The sequence below is a fragment of the Otolemur garnettii genome, unplaced genomic scaffold, assembly GCF_000181295.1.
Source record: "Otolemur garnettii isolate 467f Iridium unplaced genomic scaffold, OtoGar3 scaffold00066, whole genome shotgun sequence".
Taxonomy (NCBI): Eukaryota; Metazoa; Chordata; class Mammalia; order Primates; family Galagidae; genus Otolemur; species Otolemur garnettii.
In genome coordinates, this window is record NW_003852461.1 from 10671803 (window position 1) to 10689825 (window position 18023).

At 42.9% G+C, this 18023-nt stretch overlaps 1 protein-coding gene across 1 annotated transcript in view; it reads left to right on the top strand.

Annotated features, from left to right (window-relative positions):
- The window catches only part of ROR1 (receptor tyrosine kinase like orphan receptor 1), a 432169-nt gene that overhangs the window by 263055 nt on the left and 151091 nt on the right, over nucleotides 1-18023 (top strand). The window lies entirely within an intron of this gene.

The window sequence follows — 18023 nt, forward strand, 5'->3', positions numbered from 1 at the left end:
GATCAGAGTGGGCAAGCAGGTGGGTCAGGGTCTCCCAGGCATGAGCACTGGTGGGTTCGGTGCCTTCCGTGGCTGAGGATCAGAGTGGGGAAGCAGGTGGGTCAGGGTCTCACTGGATCATGCAGCACCTGTGTTCTGGGAACTGCTTGAGCACTCTGGAAAAAGTGGCCACTCTTGGGCCCTGCCAGAAAGGAGTAAGAGATACTTCTAGAAGTCTAACCTAAGGAAATAATGCCGGGGGGGGGGGAATTATGTAAGTATAAGAGTAGACATTGAAGAGTTATTTTATTTTACAGTAAAGATATCGGGTGGTGCCTGTGGCTCAAAGGAGTAAGGCGCTGGCCCCATATGCTGGAGATGGTGGGTTCAAACCCAGCCCTGGCCAAAAACTGCCAAAATAAAATAAAATAAAATAAAGAAATCAGAAGAGGCCTAAATATTCAGCCTTTTATTGTGACTTTGGGTGGAAATCCATCATCAGAAGCCTACATCTGCTTTTTCCTGGGTGTCTGAGGTTGTATCTACTTGGAGAGGAAGAAATAGGGACATAAAAGCAGAACCCTGGCAAATGCTCATCTCCATCCACAGCTCCTCACCGGTGATTGCCCCCAGCCTTGGGGGATCAGCTCGTGTTTCCCACAGCCCAGCTCTGAGCCACGGCACTGTGAAAAAGCCGTGCTTTGCTGGCCAGATGAGGCTCAGACTTCCTCAGGACTGCCTTTAGGGCTCTCCTACCTCTGCTCTGGCCTAGCCCATCTTACCTGCCTTCTTGGGCACTGCTGCCTTATCCATGCCCTCCCCAAAAGCAGACCTGCTCTAGATGCTCATGCCTTAGAGCCTCTGCTCAATCCAGTCCTTGCCCAGGGAAGAGCATTTCCCCAATGTCCACCTCCTGAAAGCAGACTCCCTTCCTAAGCTGAGCTAGAGTGGTTCTCAACTTTCCTAATGCCACAATGTATTCATTGCTAAAAAGGGGTTGTGACACACAGGTTGAGAACCACTGTACTAGAAGGAGCGGCCAGGAGCCTCCATGAGCACATCTCCAAAGGCAGTTTTGTTTTAAAAAAGTTTAGATGCATTAAATTAACATGATGGCTAGTACAGTTGTGATGAAAGGATGCCTTGGGGCTCAGTAGTTGGCTATGAGTGATGCTATTTTACTTGTCACTGTGACTGGGGGAGACAGTTAACATTTACTCACAGGAGCTTATGTTGTCCTACCATGTGCTAGCAACCTTGCAGGAGAGGGGCTTTCCCATGTAAAATATCAGTGGTAACCCACATGGAGAAACACAGGGAACTGAGGAAGATGTGGGAAGTGCCCCGTGGAGTCTTCAGCAGATACGCACAGGGCATGTCACCAAGGCTGGCGTAAGGCTACATGCCCCACTCTCCCCAGCAGCTGCATAGCTCCTGCCCTCTCTGCACCCCCCTACCCCTCCATCAAAGCCCAGCTCAAGCACCTGCTCCTCTCTCAAGCCTTCCCTGATTTCTACATGGAGTGATAAACATGATCACTCCTTGCTGTACATGACAGTCCTTTTCTTTAATCTTCCCTTGCTCCAATTATCTTTATAGGTTTCTTTTCTATCACTACTTTGTGAGGTCCAGGAGAGATGGGACAGGTATCCTTCCTGTGCCTACACAGGTGTTTAGTAAGCATCTCTGCCTATTTTTTCTTTGTTTCTTCTTCTTTTTTCCTTCCTCCTCTAAATGCCTACACAGTCCATAGGAAGCCTGGGCTTTCTCTCCCTCCCTACTCTGCACTGGGTCTCACCCTCTCTACTCTACGCTGGGTCTTGCCCCCTCTGCCTAATGAAAGTCAGGGAACAGCCTGGCCCCTCCACCATCCCTGCACAGGAACCCTGGTTGGCCCATTTTGATCTCAGCCTCCCTCTTTCCCCAGCTCCTTTTACACTCAACATCTTGGTCCCGTGTTCAGCTTTTGCTCTCACTCCAACTTATGCTTTTAGATGAGGTCTCTGAAATATCTCCTCTTTCTTTCAAGATCTCAAGGGGTTTCTGGAGGACAAAAGCCATGTCACCTCCTTTTGAAAAGTTTCCTGAGTTGTCAAGTGTTACAGCCTTTAGAAACCCTTCCCTGACGCCTCTGGTTTGTCAGATAGTGTCAGTCCCCTCTCTAGGTTATCACCCTGAACACACTCAGATCACGCTTTTATGTGCCTGGTTCTGCAGCCAGGATGAGAGACCTTTGAGCAGTGATGCTTAAATCCATTTGTTAACCTATTCATCAAACATTTTATGCATCTATTTTTGGCAAGCCTGTGCTAGCTAGACAGGTTTAAGGAACTACAGCAATGAAAAAGGCACTGTTAGATCCCCAGAGTTTTATTGTTTTGTGTGTTGAATTGGTTTTTGCCTCCTTCAACTAAGAAAATAGTGACCACTCAGCTTTCATCTCCACATTTCTCAGTGACCATTTCTGTTTTCTTAAAAAAGCATCAGAGCAGACAATCCCTAATTGTTGAGGAATTCAGTTTAAAATTTGAGAGCAAAACTACTTCATTCACAAAAGAGAACATTCAGGAGACAGGAACTTCACCAGTGCTCTGCCCTGCTCACAGAGAGAACCTCACTAAGTTGTAGGGAAGCAGGGTAATAGCTGGTAGCTTTATTTTTATTATTTGGTTTGGTTTCACAGAGCTGGGAAAAGCTGCAGGTGCCTTCTTGGAATGTAGATACACCAATATGCGAAGAGTTCTTAGGATTTACTTATCATCCTAGTGTTTAGATGAAGTTGGGGATTTAATTAAAAAAAACAAACTATCATCTTAAATAGCTGGGCGATGTGGCAGGCACCTGTAGTCCCAGTTATTCTGGAGGCTGAGGCAAAAGAATCACCTAAGCCCAGGAGTTGGAGGTTGCTGTGAGCTGTGTGATGCCATGGCACTCTACTGAGGGCAGTAAAATGAGACTGTCTCTACAAAAAACGAAACAAAACAAACGAAAGAACCCCTATCATTTTAAAGTTAGGATGGATGAGAAAGTTGGAAATAAGATCAGGGTTACTTCTCCAAGACTAGGTGACCAACTCTTAAGTCAGACACTTGTGTGTCCGGAATTTCAGTTAGAAGAGTTGATTGTATCAAAGTCAAGTCATTGCCCTGATGGTTAAGTATATTTCTGGTCATAGCTTCTAAGTATTCCCACTATTTTTAAATTTAAATGAAACATGTACAATGTGAAAAATATGAAATAACAAAGTGATAGCCTCCCCAAATAATAAAAATGTTTGAAAAAATGAGGTAAAATAAATTGGTTACTTAAGTCTCAAAAGTTCTGGTCTTAGTCCTTTTGACTGTTTTAACAAGCTACCATAAACTGGGTAACTCACAGACAACAGGAATTGAGTGCTCCTAGTTCTGGAAGCTGCAAGTCCAAGATCAGGGTGGCAGCCTGGTCAGGTTCTAGTGAGGCCCCTCCTGACACACAGCCAGCTCTCCTTTGGCTGTGTCCTCATGGAGTGGGGGGACAAGAGGTGTCTTTGAGGTCTGTTTTATGGTGGCACAAATTCCATTCATGAGGGCCCTATATTCATGACTTAATCATCTCCCACGGCTCCACCCCTCATATCGTCACCTTAGGGGTTAAGATTTAAACATATGGGTCATTCAATCTATAACATCTATAAAAACTTATAACTAGAAAAAAAGTCTCTAGAGCAGTGGTTCTCAACCTTCCTAATGCTGCAACCCTTTAATACAGTTCCTGTGGGTTGCAACCCACAGGTTGAGAACTGCTGCTCTAGAGTAACCTGGCTGGTAAGTTGCCAATAAAGATCACAGAATCTGTGGTGTGAGAAGTGTCATCTGGGTGGATTCGGGTGAGCTAATAGTGGAAGCAGTACTCAATGACAGTAGGGTATAAAATACCTGGCTAGGAGGAGATAAGTTGGAAGTAGGGGCAGAATAAGGGTGTCTAGTAGAACTGAGTTCTAGTCCCAGCCACGATGAACCTAGCCTTCATGCATCACAGGGTTTTGGTGAGATTAAAATACAGTGGCATATGAGGTTGGGCATTTAAATTCACAAACTCATTGTAGAAAAGGTGGTGCACACCTCATTGCTGAATATCAGTCACCTTCAAAGAACTCCCCTTGGGGAGCCATGCACCAATGTCAGCCCATAGTCCACCCTTCAAAGCAGTGTTGAACCTCTTTTTCTGGAATGACCATCAGAGCTGTTGTTGTATGAGGTCTGACAAGGCAGTTTGTGAACTCACCCTAGAAAAAGTGCTACACATCTCACTGCTGAAGATCTCCGCGGTCCTCAGATGGCCTCAGGGAGCATTCGAAGGGGACTGAAGTGGTATTCGACAATGCAGTGTGTAACACTTTCCTAGGATGAGTGTGTGAACTTCATTGCCAGACCTCATAAATAAAGTAGAATCTGTGCCCAACACCCATTCCCTTCTCATTCCCGCCTTTATTAATTATAGCAATCCAAATGCTGGGGGGCAGCCATTCTTATTATGCATAGATCTTTACTGGAGAGGAAAAAGTAGTTTCCCTGAGCTTTTAAGAGGCATTTACATGTAACTGGCCTACTTGTAAAAAAATGATCTATTCCTGGGTGGTGCCTGTGGCTCAAGGAGTAGGGTACTGGCCCCATATACTAGAGGTGGCAGATTCAAACCCGGCCCTGGCCGAAAACTGCAAAAAAAAAAAAAAATCTATTCCTTTAAAAAGGCGTCTAGGTAGCCTTTTAGGGTCTTCTTCAAGTCCCTAAAATTGCTTTGCACGTAGTGTGTTCCCGGGAAGGATGGAGCAGGTCGTGCACTTTCCCACGAATCGCGATGGAGGGTGCTTTGCTCCGAGTACACATGCGCAGTGCCTCCCCCTCCACATGCCACGTGCACACGTTTGCTTCCCACGGAGGAGCTGCTTCCTCGGCCGTTTGTTGTCTTTGAACAGTGGATCCTCTTTAAAGCCACTCTGATTCCAAGGCCCAAGTTCAGCTCAAGGCATCAGTGCTTGCGTTCCCAAGAAACTGAGTGTCACCACGAGTGTTTTGTCCGGACCTAGCACAGCCCTTCCACGCTTAACCGTCACGTCCCCTGATCTGCAGCATTTTGTTCCCCATCATGTTTATCTTTTCGAGACCAGCTTGAGCCAGAGTGAGATGCCGTCGCTAAAAATAACTGGGCATTGTGGCCGGCGCCTGTAGTCCCAGCTGCTCAGGAGGCTGAGGCAGGAGGACCACGTTTGCCCAGCAGTTGGAGTTTGCTGTGAGCTGTGACGGCACTGCACTCTACCAGGGGACAGAATGAGACTCTGTCTTAAAAAAGAAAAGGGCAGCATTTGTGGCTCAGTGAGTAGGGCGCCGGCTGCATATAGGGAGGGTGGCGGTTTGAACTCAGCCCCGGCCAAACTGCTACAAAAAAATAGCTGGGTGATGTGGTCGGCACCTGTAGTCCCAGCTGCTGGGGAGACTGGGCAAGAGAATCGCTTAAACCCAGGAGCTGGAGGACGCTGTGAGCTGTGACGCCACGGCACTCTACCGAGGGCCACATAGTAAGACTCTGTCTCTAAAAGAAAAAAGAAAAGAAACAAAATGTTTATCCTCTTCTTGCCATCTCTGTACCTAATTGGATACCAAAAGGTTCATGGCCAAGTTCTGGGCTGGACATGTGGCTTTGCTCTTTAGCCATAAGGTGACGAGCAGAACGTCTCTCAGCGTGCCTTCTTCCAAACCCAGGACTGCCATGGAGGGTGCTCTGGGGTTTGTGGGGTACGGGGTCGGGGTTGGGGGTTTTCGGGGGTGTAATTGCACAGCGGAGTGTAGTCCTCTGGACCGCAGGGAGAGTCACGTGCAAGGGTCCAGAAGAGCCTGTGCCTGGACGCCGCCCCCAGTCAATTAAAATAGAACCTCTAGGCGAGGACCTAGGCAGTCGCTTTCCTGTTTTTGTTTTTTTCTGGAACACTTTTGATGTTCCAGATTCTCATTTAATCCCACAACATCTATAATGGGTACGTACGATGATTAACCCCACTTTCCATTTGAGGAAAACGCGCCCAAGAGAGGCTCAGCAACAGCAGGTAAGGGGTGAGTTGGACGTGGAGCCAAGCACCCGCTCCAGAGCCGGCACTCTCGGTCCAGTCCAGTCCACCGGGAACAGTGGGAACTAAGACCCAGCGGGTAGCCCATCCAGCCGTCCCAGGCTCCTTGCACACCCTCAGCTCCCTGCCTCCTGCTCCCACCTCCAGCCCTGTGTGTTCACGACTTCCCAACAGCCATGCCTCAGATAACCAACATGGTTATTCAGGAGTCCCCTGCTATTTCGGCTGATTTTTATTAAACAGAGCTTGTGGCTCAGACTCAAGAATGTGCAAGCTGATTTAGATTATGCTTTGCATTGAGTTTATTAAGATAAAAAATGTTTCCTGAGATAGTCTGAAGTATTTATGGTGAAGTGTGCTGAAAGTGAATGCAGGTTGATAGCGTGAACAGAATGTTCTCTCAAAGTCAAAGGCAATGACCTAACTGTGTTTGGCAGCCTTCCTTTATGTTTAGCTAAGCATTTTATTTCATGTTGGGAACCTCCTCCCTCTTCTGAAAAGGATCAGTCATGTAGGAGGCTAGGATTTTGGCATGAGCCTCTTTTGATACTGAGACCCACACCCGGAGCCTAATTGTGACTGGCTCCTAGGCTGGCTGGGCTGGGTTGCCATGGCAAAGGGCTGTTAGATGTTTTATATCTCAGTCTCTCTCACCTGTCAAAATGGGAATACAACTCTCTGCCTGCCTCTGTCCCCGAGGAGAGGTGGAGGGGCACTTTGAAAATTAAGTAATAAGTGTTGGGAAGGATTTGTGGATATGACATTTTGTCAAGCAGATTCCTAATAAACGGGGTGTCTCCAAACCTAATTTGCCTGAAATTCACTTGAGCTTTCCATTTACTTAATCAACCAGCATTTATTAAATGCCTGTGAAGTTCACAATAGCACATGAAGCGCTGAGGGGAATACAAAAAGGAATAAAGGAGGAAATAGAGTCTCAATTCCCAGAGAGCTCATAAACTAACTTCTTTCTTCTTGCAGTTCACTTTTTAGGTTGATTAAACCCTAGTATAACCGATGCCTGCACTGTGTTTAAAAAGCTCATTCTTAATGATGACTTCCAGTTACATCATAAGTAACTAGGGGTGACTGAGTTGTTTTCAGTACCAGTGGGTATTGTCACGTGCTGGATGGACTCATTAGAAGGGCGGGAGCATTTTGTAGCCCTGGTTTTGGGTGGTGCACAGGGTGATGAAAGATTACAGTCTGGGTTTACTGGGAAATTGTGCATCAGGTGTACCAACTCTGGTGTTCAGAGGCCCAGGATTGAGTCCTAGCTCTACCATTTCTGGATGTGTGACTTTGGGTAATTATATAACCTCTCTGTGTCTCAGTTTTCTTACATCTAAAAAGAGGATAATAATAGTGTCTGTCTCACAGGGTTATTTTCAAGGTTTAAAAAGTTAACTCAGAATGGTGCCTGGTACTTTTTAAATGCTAAAAATAATGTTAGCTATGATCATTACTTTCTGTTGTTAATGGGGGGGGGGGAATGGTGGCGCTAAAAGGCTACTGGCATTTCATTTTCCTATATTATAAAATCTTTTCTTTTTGGAATCTTAAACTTTTGCTGAGGTCTGACACAATCACTTAGAGTTGTCCCAGAGCCTCAAGCTTCTTGTTCAGAGGCAGAAAGCTGCCATCCAAGGAGCCCTCTGTTCTCTGACATGTGGTGTACAAGGCCTGAGCGGCACCATTTTTTTCTGAAAGCCTCACACCAGTGTAGGATCCAGAAGAGTTGGGAAGGGCAGCTGTGCGGTGTGATGGACGGGGAACTGGGCTCAGAATCCAAGTCCTGGCTTTGCATTTTACTAGCTGGTAATTTTAGGGGTTTTCAGTTCCTTGATCCACAGTTTACCCATCCTGATTGTGCAAAAGCAATGGTGGGTAATAATGCTACAGCTTTAGCACAAATCAAGATAGTGGCACCAAATTGCACCAAACTAGTGGTCATTGTATTCTCCACTGCCGTATAGTTTAAAAAAATATTTGCACTTAAGAATGTCTTCTGTACAGATGAATAGCCAACTAACACATGAAAAAATGATCATTGTCTTTAACCATCAGAGAAATGCAAATCAAAACCACCTTGAGATACCGCTTAACCCCAGAGAGAACAGCCCACATCACAAGGCTCACAGCTGTAGATGCTGGCGTGGATGTGGAAAGAAGGGAACACTTTTACACTGCTGGTGAGCAAACTTAATAGAGCCTCTTTGGAAAGAAGTATAGATATACCTCAAAGAACTAAAAATAGACCTTCATTTGATCCCACAGTCTCATTACTAGGTATCTACCCAGAAGAAAAAAAAAATCATTTTACTATAAATGATGTAGGCACTAGAATATTTATTGCAGCTCAGTTCACAATTGCAAAGATGTGGAATCAACCCTAGTGCCCATCAACCCAAGAATGGATTAATAAACTGTGGTATATGTATACCAGAGAATACTATTCAGCCATAAGAAAGATTGAGGCTTTACATGTTTTATATTAATCTGGATAGAATGGAAGAACATTCTACTTGTACCCAGTTCTAATATGAAACCATCAGATGAACACATACCTGCCCACACAAGAGAAAAATGCAGTTAAACTCCAGTGGGGGAAGAGGAAGAGGGAGGGGACGGATGCACTCACCTAACAGGCACAGTGTAAAGATACAGGTCACACCTCCTGGCTGAGGGGCACAACTACGACTTGGACTTTGCCTAACAAATGCAAACAACGTAACCTCATTGTCTGTACCCTCATATTAATCTGAAATTTTAAAAAAGGATGTCTTCTATGAAGTAGTATTCTATATGGCAAAATGTTCAGTATGCATAAAGCACTTCTGCTGAGTACTGAAGTACTAGTACTGCATTGACTTAAAGGAAAGCATTTGCATTCTGGGCTGAATGAGCCATTTTTTACATAGAATGACAAATGGTAGTTATTCTTGAATATTCTTGAAAATGAAAAAAAATCAACCTGTCACTTATAAGGAAATAGGAAACGGTATAATTGCCCAATATGAAATTTGAACTTTTAAGCAAAAAACAGAATTTTAGGAAACTTGAAGCCATGACCATGAGCTTGGAGGCTTGTGTGTCTTTTCTGATAAGTTTGGTGGTGGTATTAATGAATGGGAATTTTTCTGTATTATATAATTAGACGTACACACTTTTGGAATATGTACATAACTCAGGAAACCAATATTTTCTATGGGCAGTGCATGGTGTGTTAGAAAATTGTATGTGTGTAGACCTCCCAGTCAAAGTGCAAAATGAATCGATCCACTTTAATGTACATGTTAACAGATTATGAGAAGTTCATTGATATGGCTTCAGATTTCACATTGCAACTAACCTTTAAGAATCTGTTACTTATCAAATTTTAGTGTAGTATTAAAGTATAATACTCTAAATTATTTGAAAGACTCTGAAAATGCCCCTTTCTTTTCCAACTGTGTGAAGCCAGATTTTCTTCAACCCAAACGACATATCTCAATGGGTTGAATGCTATAATAGGATATCCAGCGTTTGCTCTTAATACAAATATTGTATGCACAAAAATATGGAACAGTGCTACTTTTCTCACTATTTTTGATATATGTGCTTAAAAATTATAGTATATTTTATTAATTTATTTATGTTATGTAGTGGGATATTTTTTATTTATTATTTTTATTGTTGGGGCATCATTCAGGGTATAATGAGCCAGGTTATACTGTTTGTGTTTGCAGGGTGAAGTCCCTATATTAAGAGTGTCCTGCCTCCAAGAGATGAGTCACACACCGTGGCCCCCACCCCCTCCCTCCTTCCCTCTACTCCCTCCTCCTTTATCCCTCCCTCTACCATGTACTGGCATTAATTGTCCTCATATCAGAATCAAGTACATTGGATTCTTCTCCATTCTTGTCATGCTTTACTAAGAAGAATGTATTTCAGTTCCATTCAAATTAATACAAAAGATGTAAAGTCACTTTCCTTTTTAGTCACTGTATAGTATTCCACGGCATATATATACTACAGCTTGTTAATCCATTCCTGGATTGGTGGGCATTTAGGTTGTTTCCACATTTTTGGCGATTATAAATTGAGCTGTAATAAACAGTCTAGTACAAATGTCCTTATGGTAAAATGATTTTTTTTTTGGTGGTGCCCATTGCTCAGTGGGTAGGGTGCCAGCTACATACACTGAGGCTGGAGGGTTCAAACCCAGCCCAGGCCAGCTAAAACAACAATGACAACTGCAATAACCACCACCAACAAAAAAAAAATAGCCAGGTGTTGTGGCTGGTACCTATAGTCCCAGCTACTTAGGAGACTGAGGCAAGGGAATTGCTTAAGCCCAAGAGTTTGAGGTTGCTGTGAGCTGTGATGCCACAGCACTCTACCAACAGTGACATAGTGAGACTCTGTCTGAAAAAAAAAAAGAGAATGATTTTTTTTTTTTCTGGGTAGATGCCCAGTAATGGGATTGTGGGATCAAATGGGAGGTCTAGTTTGAGTTCTTTGAGGATTCTCCATACTTCCTTCCAAAAGGGTTGTATTAGTTTGCAGTCCCACCGGCAGTGTAAAAGTGTTCCCTTCATGGGCGGCGCCTGTGGCTCAAAGGAGTAGGGCACTGGCCCCATATACTGGAGGTGGTGGCCCCAGCCAAAAACCGCAAAAAAAAAGTGCTCCCTTAGCTCCATAACCTCTCCAGCATTTGTAGCTTTGATGGGGCCATTCTCACTGGGGTTAGGTGCTATCTCAGGGTGGTTTTGATTGGCATTGCTCTGATGATCAGGGACAATGAGCATTTTTCATGTGCTTGTTAGCCATTTGTCTGTCTTCTTTAGAGAAGGTTCTATTCATCTCACTTGCCCAACGATACAAGGGATTGTTGGCTTTCGTTGCTTAATTTGAGTTCTCTGTAAATTCTAGTTACCAAGCTTTTATCCGATTCATAATTTGCAAATATCTTTTCCCATTCTGATGGTTGTCTGTTTGCTTTGGTTGTTGTCTCCTTAGCTGTACAGAAGCTTTTCAGTTTAATTAAGTCTCATTTATTTATTTTTGTTGTTGTTGCATTTGCCACTGGAGTCTTCGTCATAAATTCTTTCCCCAGACCGATAGCTTCCCATACTTTCTTTGAGGGTTTTTATTGATTCATGCCTTAGATTTAGATCTTTTATCCTTGAATCAATTTCAGTGAGTGTTGAAAGGTGTGGGCCCAGTTTCAATCTTTTATACATGGTTATCCAGTTCTTCCAGCCCCATTTATTGAACAGGGATTCTTTTCCTTGTGCATGTTCTTGTTTGGTTTATCAAAGGTATTTGATTCCAGATGTCACTGTCTCTATTTTTGTGCCAATACCATGCTGTTTTGATCACTATGGCCTTGTAGTACAGGTTAATGCCTGTGGCCTTGTTTTATTATTAAGAATTTCCTTGGCTATATGGGATTTTTTTCTGGTTCCATACAAAATGAAAAATTATTTTTTCCAAATCTTGAAAGGGTGATGATGGTACTTTAATGGGGATTGCATTAAGTCTATAGATTGCTTTGGGAAGTATAGACATTTTAACAATGTTGATTCTTCTCAGCCATGAGCATGATATGTTCTTCCAATTGTTAATATCTGCTATTTCTTTTCTTAGGATTTCATAATTGTCCTTGTAGAGGTCCTTCACCTTTTTTGTTAAGTATATGCCTGGGTATTTCATTTTTTTCTGAAGCTACTGTGAAGGGAACTGTTCCTTGATTAGCTTCTCAGCTTGGCTGTTGTTGGCATATCCCATATCACTGGGCAAGGGACATGAATTTTATTTAATTTTTTTTTTTTTTTTGAGACAGAGTCTCACTATGTTGCCCTTGGTTGACTGCTGTCGCATCATATCTCACAGCAACCTCAAACTCCTGGGCTTAAGCAATTCCTTTGCCTCAGCCTCCCAAGTAGCTGGGACTACAGGTGCCAAGTACAACTCCTGATTTTTTGTTGTTGTTGTTGCAGTTGTCATTGTTGTTTTAGCTGGCCCGTGCCAGGTTTGAACCTGCAGCCTTGGCATATATGGCCATATATTACCCATTGAGCTAAGGGCACCACCTTAATTTTTAATTAAGATCCTAACTATATATTCATGGGGTACAATGTGATGATTTGATACACAATATGGAATTCTTAAATCAAACTGGTTAACATAACAATCCCCTTACTTGGTTATTTTTTTGTGGTAAGACATTTATAATATACTCTTAGTTATTTTGAAGCATATCCTTGCATTGTGCATGTTGGGGGTTACCACTGAATTCCCTCCTTTCTCCCACCAATCACCCTCCCCCTTCCTAGACTATATTTGTGTTTTATCATTCTTATGAATGTGTAAGTGTTTATATATTGGTTTCATAATAGGATTGAGTACATTGGATACTTTTTCCCCCATTCTTGAGATACTTTACTAAGAAGTATATGTTCCAACTCTAGCCGGGTAAACATAAAAGATGTAAAGTCTCCATCTTTTCTAGGCTGACTAGTACTCCATGGTCTACCTATACCACAATTTGTTAATATATTTATGGGTTGATGGGCATTTGGGCTGCTTCCACCACTTGGGAATTATGAACTGGGCTGCAGTAAACATTCTGGTGCAAATGTCTTTGTGGTAAAATGATTTTTGTTCTTCTGGATGGATACCTAGTAATAGAATTCTGGGATCAAATGGAAGGTTAACTTTTAATTCTTTGAGGATTCTCCATACTTCTTTCCATAAAGGTTGTATTAGTTCCCAGTCCCACCAGCAGTGTAGAAGTATTCCCTTCTTTCTAGCATCTGCAGTTTTGGGACTTTGTGATGTGGGCTAATCTTAACTGGAGTTAGGTGATAATGAACCCAACCCCATATTGTCATTTGATCTTTAATAAGCCTAACAAAAACATGCATTGGAGAAAAGAATCCCTATTTAACAAATGGCTCTGGGAGAACTGGCTAGAGACCTGTAGAAGAATGAAACTGGACTCACAGCTCCCACCACTAACACAAATTGATTCTCATTGGATAAAATATTTAAATTTAAGACATGAAGCTATAAAAATATTATAAGAGAGTGCAGGGAAAACACTTGACGATATTAGCCTGGGAAAATATTTTATGAGGAAGATCCCCCGGCAATTGCAGCAACACCAAAAATAAATTACTGTGATTTGATCAAGCTACAAATTTTCGGCACTGCTAAGGGCACTACAACTAAGGCAAACAGACAGCCTTCGGAACAGGAAAAGATTTTTGCTTGTTGTGATTATGACAAAGGTCTGATAAGTAGAATCTACAGATAACTCAAATTAATTAATAAGAAAAACAACCCCATTTCTTTGTGGGCAAGAAACTTGAACAGAAACTTCTCTGAAGATGACAGGTGAGTGGCCAACAAACACGTGAAAAAGTGAAAAAATGCTCATTGTATTTTTTAATTTTTTAAATAAATTAATAAATACTTAAAAATTTTCTCTTTGGGATCCTCAGTATTTTAAAGATTATACAGGGAACCTGAGAACAAAAAGTTTAAAACCTTTTGGCTTGGCACCCATATCTGAGTGGTTAGGGCGCCGGCCACATACACTGGGTCTGTCAGGTTCTAACCCGGCCCAGGTCTGTTAAACAACAGTGACAACTGCAGCAACAACAACAAAAAGTAGCTGGGTGTTGTGGTGGGTGCCTGTGGTCCCAGCTTGGGAAGCTGAGGCAAGAGAATTTCTTAAGCCCAAGAGTTTGAGGTTGCTGTGAGCTGTGATGCTATAGCGCTCTATTGAGGGCAACATAGTGAGACTGTGTCTCAAAAAAAAAAAAAAAAGTTTAAAACCTTCTGTCCTAGAATATGGACTCTGGAGGCAATCTGATGTTTATTCAATTGTTTGGGATTCATTGAGGGTACAGAGAATTAGGTTACCCTGATTGCATTTGTTAGGCAGTCCCTCTTATAATTGTGTCCTCGCTCAAGAGGTGTGCCATATACTGTGACCCCCAGGCCCCCTTATTTGTTTTAAATCTCACTCCTACTTACTTACTGTGTGATGTTTGGCAGCTTTCTTACCTTCTCTGTGCCTTAGGTTCCTCACGTGTAAATGTTTATAACAATACCAGCTGTGATAATAAATACCATTTAGGTATTATCTATTATCACTGTCATTATTATGCCATCATTGGCGTGTCACCATCATCATCATCATTTCCACCAATTTCACTATTGGAGGACATAGTTTGTTCAGGGACACAGAGCTAGAGGTGGATTCAGTGGAACTGAAATTTTGTTCTCTCAAGCCAGATTATACCTCACCTCTAACTCCCCAGTTTGCCATTTCAACATTTGTAATCTAGAGAAGAAGTTTAAAAAGGGTGAAAAATCTGCCACAGCTAAAGCACAGAGTGAGAGACTGAAGCCAACACTGGTGTCTTGGTTTAACTGCAGAGGACACCTCTCTGTCTGACATTCAAGGTCAGTGCGCACCTGCCTGCTGCCCAGTGGTTGTGCAGCTGCCCCTTTGAAACACAGACTATCCCAGAAGAAGCAGACCCGAAAGACCCAGAGCAGGTGATGAGTCCCAGTGTTCTCTGAGAGGAAGGACCAGTCTGGAACCTTCAGGGGTCACACCAAGCTTTGAGTGTAGAGGACCTAGCTGGTTCTGGGAGGAAATGGTCAGTGGCCAGGGGTTTATTAACAACAAGAGAGAAAGCATTTCCGTCACAGAATGCTTTTTGTTCTTTAGGTAAAAGATTGTTCTGATGCTTCTGGTGTTCACCAAACTGAGGACCAGACTACTTGTTAGTGCTGCTTACTAAATGAGCAGTTGCAGATGGCAGACAGATTTGAATCTTCTTCTTTGTCAGTGAAAAGTTAAAACGAAATTACCCTGTTTGTGGCAAGGCTTCTTTGTGCAGGAAACACATTTCCTTTGTTCTCTCTGGAAACTGTTTAGGCCGGCTACTACACTGATTTCATGGTGGCCTGCAACTCTCATTTTTGTTTTTAGATAGACATTGTGTAGAGCGTCTCAGGTGAGGAACCTGATCTCTGGAGGGTGGCCGGAACACCAGCCAGCACTCCTGCCTAAAACTTAGACCCCGTAACTAGTCAGTTGTAGTTGAAATTAGGGGGAAAGTACAGCCCTGTTGGTATGTGTGTCCAGGGCACACCCTGGTTTAAGGGAAACATCCCAACTCTCCATGGGGCTCAAGTTACCAAAGCACTTTAGTGGAGTGGAAACAGCTAGGTTTTAGAGCCAGAGAGGTGTACATTGGACCTCAGCTTGGCCACCATGCCTTGGGTGCCCGCTTTGATCTTAGGTGTCCCCCTGTAAGATAGTGATCATGACCCCTCCCTTGCAGGAAACTAAAGTAAATTCTGGCCTATCGTAGGATTTCGGACTGGTCTGTCCTTGGCACTGTGCTGGCAGTGGCCTCAGTTAAGCTGTGTTTAGGTGTTTGGCTGAGCCCAGGCATTGAAGGCCATTGGTGATGGACGTTTTGGGCAGTTTATTGTGTGGCCCTGGGGCACACAATAGGCAGCTAATCTGGAGACGAGATTCGCCTGTCTGCAGCTGGAGAACACAGTGTAATGTGCCTTTCCTACTTCCCTGGATTGTTGCAGGTTAACAAGAGATAGAAGCTGTGGAATATTTTGTAACCTGAAAAGCATTGTGGAGAAGTTAGTATTGTAACAACAGTGACAATATTAGTTAACATTGTTGGGTGCTCACATTTTGCCTAACACTAATTTAGTGTCACAGGTGTCACTCCATTTAATTTTAATCCACTTTTAACAGTTTTCCCAGGTAGAACCCTGTGTAGTAGTCCTATTTCTCATTTGGTTGAAGACAGGAAACAGAGAGGTTAAGTAACTTGCCTAAGGTCACACAGAGAGGCAGGTGGCTGACCTGGAATTCAAAGCCAGCCAAATTCCAGAACCTGCTCAGTAAAACATTAATCACTGTGTTATATTGACACTATTATGTGATTGCTATTTCTACGTTTCTCTCAGCAGAGGGTCCATAGTCATTCATACTCAAGGTATGAGATGGACAGTAAAGCCATGATAATGACTCCATAAACCCAACTACTAATCAGTTTCCCAACTTTCTGGGCAGACCTCAAACATAGAACACATGCGCTTCTGTCCATGAACAAATACACTCATGGACTAAATGTAGATGTATATAGATTATGGAAACATACCCAAAGATAGAGATCAAAGTATTAATATAAGGAAGCAAAGCATTAGCAAGATCATTTATGGGCTTGTGATTTTGTTGGAAGGATAATTATTCATTGGCTTAAGTAAAATGAAAGTGTCATTATGGTAACATAATAAGGATGGTCATACTTAATCTCTTTCCTGTTGCACACATGATAAATGCCATCCACACGTGTGACACTTCTGCATGCTGCCCAGACATTAATAATACCTCTCCCTAATTTTTTGTGGAAAATTAAGGCAAATATTGAATCTCTTTTTTTTAGCCTTCACGAACTAACTTTACAGGCATTTGAGAAATTAAGTTACCCAGTTAAATAGCTCAAAAGAAGGTTATTTCTCAGTAACTTCCATTAAATTCAGCAAATGTCATGTGACTTACCTGTGCTGTCTACTGGCCTTCAGCCACATGTGCCTACTACACTTGAATTTAAAAATACCTGTTTTCAGTCACTCTATCTATATTTCATGAGCTCAGTAAGCCACATGTAGCTAGTGGCTATCAATCAAGGACTCAGATTGTAGAACATTCCAGCATGGCAGAAAAGTTCTGCTGAGCACCATTGCTAGGCAGTGATCCACCCTGACCAGAACAGCCCACGCCTGCCCCCAGGGCCCAAAACCCTTTGTTGAAGACCCTGCTGAACCAGTCGTCCCAGGTCGGGGACTGGGGAAGGACAGAGAGCACTGGGAGGGTATTGTGCGGGATCTACCCAAGAATGCTTGGGAAACGAAACCAAAGAAAACTCTATATATGTGAATAACAGCAATTTTTTAAAAATTGAATTACAAAAATTTTTTTTGTAAGTGAATTCTGTGACTAATATTAATATGATGTTTAAACAGTATGGAAGAAAACGCTGAAAGAAAACTTTATTATAGTTTGTACTGCAAAAAATACTAAAGCAGCCAAATGCAAAATGTACATGCAGCCTGATACCGGTCATCTGAGGTTCTGGAACAGGTAACATCCATCTGCGATGTTAGAAATCAGAACGATAGTTGCCTGAGTGTGGGTTGGGGGAGTGGTTGAGAGCAGAGACAGACTGCCAAGGGGGGTTGGGGTGAGCTAGGGGTACTGACGTTCTGTCAAGATAGGGGATTGACTTGCTGGGTAGATGTAGTTGTCAAAACCCACTGGACTGTATGGCTAATATCTGTGCTCATATGTGCACCGTATCAGATACAATTGAATAAATTTCATACTGTAACATGCTGTGGTGGAAATGAGTAAGAATATGGAAATGGCCACTGCCCAGTGACCTGGGCTTTGTAACCTTTGTCATCACTAACAAGAATTTTCCCAGCATTCTTGTGCCATATGGCTACAAATGTATTCTCTTGCCTTTTCAGTTTTTCTTTCTTTCTTGTCAAAAGTGGACAAGCTGAAAGGATGTTTGCCAGAAGACTAAGGGTAGTGTTATCTTAGGGTGGAGAGATTTGAAGTGAATGTCCGCCCCCCCCCCTTCCTATATTGGAATTTGTAACAAGGAGTGTGCAGCATTATTTTTATTATCTGAGGCACAAAAACTCATTTTTGTCTTAACAGAGAAAGTACGCATATCCTTGGGTGCTGTGCAGTCATTGGAAGACCTTGGGTTGTGTATTTTGAACAGTAGCAAATTTCCGTCCCATCAGCGGCTTTGTGGGTGCTTGTCCAGCACTCACCAGCCTCTGCGGGAACCCCTTATCTGTCTGCGGGGACCCCGTGCGCGCTGCGAGGATGTGG